This window comes from Triticum dicoccoides, chromosome 3B (assembly GCF_002162155.2).
Source record: "Triticum dicoccoides isolate Atlit2015 ecotype Zavitan chromosome 3B, WEW_v2.0, whole genome shotgun sequence".
In the NCBI taxonomy this organism is placed as follows: Eukaryota; Viridiplantae; Streptophyta; class Magnoliopsida; order Poales; family Poaceae; genus Triticum; species Triticum dicoccoides.
Window position 1 is genome coordinate 411,661,582 of NC_041385.1, and position 5,668 is coordinate 411,667,249.

Below are 5,668 nucleotides of genomic sequence, written 5' to 3' on the forward strand. Positions count from 1 at the left end.
CACGAGGCTCAGCTAACGTGAGCCATGACGACCAAGGCCAGGCGGGTGCAGAGCGCAGGTTTCCTCTTCGGTGCAAAGGAAGCAGGGCGCAGGCACGGAGTCCCGAGGAACCAGCCAAAGGTTTCCATTCTGGTGCAACAAGACCAAGACCGCCAGGACGGCAGGACGGAGGTCATCGACGAGCCCACCGCAGCGTCACGACCAGAGGCTTTTCGCAGGCGAAGACTACTTTTGTCAGGATAGACCGTACTACTTGTCCCCTTTCGAATCCGGCCGTTGTGGGATCCCTTCCCGCTCATATTTGGGAAGAGGACCAAGGCCACTATAAATAGGACTAGCCACCACCATAGGAAGAGGAGAAAAATCAGAGCAAGTAGAGCTAGCATACACCACACCAGCCCAGGAACACCTCACATCCTGAGGCTTATTCATCCGCTGTACTAGCTCATCCTCAGCCCTTCGAGGCAATCCGCCACACCACACTGGATTAGGGTATTACACCACAATGGTGGCCCAAACCAGTATAAACCGTTGTGCCTCTTTGTCCCTTTGAGCTTGACGCGCTAGGCTTAGGAGGATCGCGAGTAGACAGGCTGGGTAGGTTGAGATCTCCGCACGCACCCAGAGTTTGAACCTCTCAATGGTTTGCGGATCCCACAATCCGACATTTGGCGCGCCAGGTAGGGTTGCATCGGAATCTTCTTCCTCGACCTCTAGATCGTGCCACTGACTCCTATGGAGAGCGCTCCTCCGTCGGCCCGGTCGACGCGCGTTCCTGAAGAAGCGCCCGGGCTGTGTTGCTTCACCCTCTTCCTGTGGCAGGTGCAGTGGCCGCCCAAGTTCCGACCGGAGATGCCGCCGCGCTATGACGGCGCGGCAGATCCAGCCCCCTTTCTTCAAGCATACGAGGAGGCAGTTCGGGTGGCCGGCGGAGACGACAAGGTGAAGGCCAACTGGCTCCCCATGGCCCTTGTAGGCACGCCACGCGCCTGGTTGTTCAACCTGCCGGCATCTTCCGTGGCCTCTTGGGAGGAGCTGCGCGACCTCTTCCTCGTCCACCACACGGCACCGACGCCCCTAGTCGTCGCAGCTCTCCTAGGTGGCTCGCAGGCACCACCTTCCGACCGCCACATCAAGCAGTTCTACCGGCAGGTCGGCGCTACTCAGGCGACCTTGGGGGCTCCCCCGGGCTGGGCGGCGCCCCAAGCTGACCTGACCTTCGGCCCCAAGGATCACCCCGTCGCCACGACGGGAGCAGGCGCACTCCCAATGCTCTGCACCCCCACCGCCTGCCACATGGCAATCACCAGGACCCTCATCGATGGCGGAGCCGGCCTCAACATGCTCTCCCCGGAGGCGTTCGACCTGCTCCATGTGCTGCCTGATACGTCTCCAACGTATGTATAATTTTTGATTGTTCCATGCTATTATATTACCCGTTTTGGATGTTTATGGGCTTTACTTTACACATTTATATCATTTTTGGGACTAACCTACTAACCAGAGGCCCAACCCGTATTGCTGTTTTTTTGCCTATTTCAGTGTTTCGAAGAAAAGGAATATCAAACGGAGTCCAAACGGAATGAAACCTTCGGGAGCGTGATTTTTGGACCGAACGTGATCTAGAGGACTTGGAGTGCAAGTCAAGAAGCAGCCGAGGCGGCCACGAGGGTGGAGGGCGCGCCCCCTACTAGCGCCCCCCTATCTCGTGGGCCCCTCGGGCATCCACCGACCTACTTCTTCCTCCTATATATACCCACGTACCCCGAGAACATCAAAGGCGACCACGAAAAACTATTTTCACCACCGTAACCTTATGTATCCGCAAGATCCCATCTTGGAGCCTTCGCCGACGCTCCGCCGGAGGGGGAATTGACCACAGAGGGCTTCTACATCAACAACATAGCCCCTCCCATGAGTTGTGAGTAGTTTACCACAGACCTTCGGGTCCATAGTTATTAGCTAGATGGCTTCTTCTCTCTTTTTGTATCTCAATACCATGTTCTCCTCGATCTTCTTGGATATCTATTCGATGTAACTCTTTTTGCGGTGTGTTTGTCGAGATCCGATGAATTGTGGGTTTATGATCAAGTTTATCTATGAGAAATATTTGAATCTCCTTTGGATTCTTTTATGTGTGATTAAGTTATCTTTGCAAGTCTCTTCGAATTATCAGTTTGGTTTGGCCTACTAGATTGATCTTTCTTGCAATGGGAGAAGTGCTTAGCTTTGGGTTCAATCTTGCGGTGTCCTTTCCCAGTGACAGCAGGAGCAGCAAGGCACATATTGTATTGTTGCCATCGAGGATAAAAAGATGGGGTTTATATCATATTGCATGAGTTTATCCCTCTACATCATGTCATCTTTCTTAATGCGTTACTCTGTTCTTTATGAACTTAATACTCTAGATGCATGCTGGATAGCGGTCGATGTGTGGAGTAATAGTAGTAGATGCAGGCCGGAGTCGGTCTACTTGTCACGGACGTGATGCCTATATACATGACCATGCCTAGATAATCTCATAATTATTCGCTTTTCTATCAATTGCTCGACAGCAATTTGTTCACCCACCGTAATACTTATGCTATCTTGAGAGAAGCCACTAGTGAAACCTATGGCCCCGGGGTCTATCTTTTATCATATAAGATTTCAATCTACTTTTATTTGCATCTTTACTTTTCCAATCTATATTATAAAATACCAAAAATATATTTATCTTATCATACTATCTCTATCAGATATCACTTTCGCAAGTGGCCGTGAAGGGATTAACAACCCTTATTGCGTTGGTTGCGAGTTCTTTGTTTGTTTGTGTAGGTGCGTGGGACTTTTGAGGAGCCTCCTACTGGATTGATACCTTGGTTTTCACAAACTGAGGGAAATACTTACGCTACTATTGCTGCATCACCCTTTCCTCTTCAAGGAAAACCAACGCAAGCTCAAGACGTAGCAAGAAGGATTTCTGGCGCCGTTGCCGGGGAGGTCTTCGCTCAAGTCAAGACATACCAAGTACCCATCAGAAAATCATCTCCCTCGCATTTACATTATTTGCCATTTGCCTCTCGTTTTCCTCTCCCCCACTTCACCCTTCCCGTTTTATTCGCCCTCTCTTTCCCAATCTTCTCTCTCTTTCGCTTGCCCTCTTCTTCTTCCTCGCTTTTGTTTGCCGTTATGTCTAAAATTGGGGAGATTATCATCGATATGGACAATAATGATAACATGGAAAATTCTGATGCTCCGGCTAAAGAACCCCCTATCTTGCATACTAAAAAGTTTTGAATCGATAGTGGTAACATTATTGGAAAAGGGGTTATTCAAGATTTCTTTACTTGTGCCGATGCTTTACCTTCTATGGGTGGTTCTATTATTCATAGAACTAGTAGTATTGCGGATGCTATCGCTATGCTTGTAGTTGAGATTGAAAGACAATTTATGCATGTGCATCCTTGCATACAAAGAATTTTCCTGGAATTTTCTAATATTGAGCATTCTTCTATTAAGCGCGCCGTTACTATCTTTTTGGCTCATGAGTTTAGATTTATAATAAGAGAGGACAAAGAAATCTTTGCGCACTATAGGGTGGACGCCGGTCGTCCTCCCATAGAGGCGATCCTCTTTGATCAAGAGGAAATTAGGCGTTTTCAATCTTTGGACTATGTTGCTTTTAATGAAAACCTTAGGAAAAAGGTTCCTACCAATGTCCCAATTGATAGAATTTCCGAACTTAATAATGATTTTGCTCTTCGAAACAATGAGCTAGGATACTCTCTTGAGTATAGGCTCACGAAATTCTGCCAAAAGAATGCTTATAATGATGAATTAGTTGTGCAATATGAAGGGCCAAAGGAGGAACCCATTCCTCCTGTGATTGATCTTGGGGACTTTTGTCCCATTAAATTTAGCCCTTTTGATTACTTTTGCTTGCCTCAAAGAAAACTTGCTGCTGAACGTAAAGAATATGAGATGAGTTTTCAAGATCTATCTTATTATTATGGCACTACTTAGATCTATCCTCGCTTTTATGCCTAGCTAGGGGTGTTAAACGATAGCGCTAGTTGTGAGACAACCCAATTTTATTTGTGTTTTTTGTTTTTGCTTCTGTTTAGTAATAAATATTGCATATACCTTCTGTTTAGATGTGTTTTTATGTTTTAATTAGTGTTTGTGCTAAGTAGAACCTATAGGATAACCTATGGTGATAGTTAATTTGATTCTGCTGAAAAACAAAAACTTTGCCCGCACGAAAATAATTGTGTTAAATCACATAAACGTGGTTTTGAGTTGATTTTTTTTATGTAGGTCAATATACAAATTGCCCAGGACTTCCTATTTTTTTAGGATTTTTAGAGTTCCAAAAGTATTCGGGGGTTACAGATTGCTACAGACTGTTCTGTTTTTGACAGATTCTATTTTTCATGTGTTGTTTGCTTATTTTGATGCATCTATGGCTAGTATTAAGTGGTATGAACCATAGAGAACTTGGAATACAGTAGGTTTAACACCAATATAAATAAATAATGAGTTCATTACAGTACCTTGTGTGGTGGTTTTGCTTTCTTTCACTAACGGAGCTTATGAGATTTCCTATTGAGTTTTGTGTTGTGAAGCTTTCAAGTTTTGGGTAAAGATTTGATGGACTATGGAATAAGGAGTGGCAGAAGCCTAAGATTGGGGATGCCCATGACACCCCAAGATATTCAAGAATAGCCAAAAACCTAAGCTTGGGGATGCCCCCGGAAGGCATCCCCTCTTTCGTCTTCGTTCATTGGTAACTTGGAGCTATATTTTTATTCGCCACATGATATGTGTTTTGCTTGGAGCGTCTTGTATGATATTAGTATTTGCTTTTTAGTTTACCACAATCATCCTTGCTGTACACACCTTTTGGGAGAAGCCCACTTGATTGAAATTTATTAGAATACTCTATGTGCTTCACTTATATCTTTTGAGCTAGATAGTTTTTGCTCTAGTGCTTCACTTATATCTTTTAGAGCACGGCGGTGGCTTAATTTTGTAGAAATTGTTAGTCTCTCATGCTTCAATTATATTATTTTGAGAGTCTCTTAGAACAACATGGTATTTGCTATGGTTATAAAATTGGTCCTAGAATGATAGGCATCCAAGTTGGGTATAATAAAAACTATCATAGGAAGTGAATTGGATGTTATGATCAATTTGATACTTGATAATTGTTTTGAGATATGGAGGTAGTGATATTAAAGTCATGCTAGTTGGGTGATTATGAATTTAAAGAATGCTTGTGTTGAAGTTAGCAAGTCCCGTAGCATGCACGTATTATTAAAGTTGTGTAACAAATTTGAAACATGAGGTGTTCTTAGATTGTGCATCCTTATGAGTGGCGGTCGGGGACGAGCGATGGTTTCTTCCTACCGATCTATCCCTCTAGGAGAATGCGCGTAGTGCTTGGTTTTTGATGACTTGTAGATTTTTTCAATAAGTATATGAGTTCTTTTGACTAATGTTGAGTCCATGGATTATACGCACTTTCACCCTTCCATCATTGCTAGCCTTCGGTACCGTGCATTGCCCTATCTCACCTTGAGAGTTGGTGCAAACTTCGCCGGTGCATCCAAACCCCGTGATATGATACGCTCTATCACACATAAACCTCCTTATATCTTCCTCAAAACAGCCACCATACCTACCT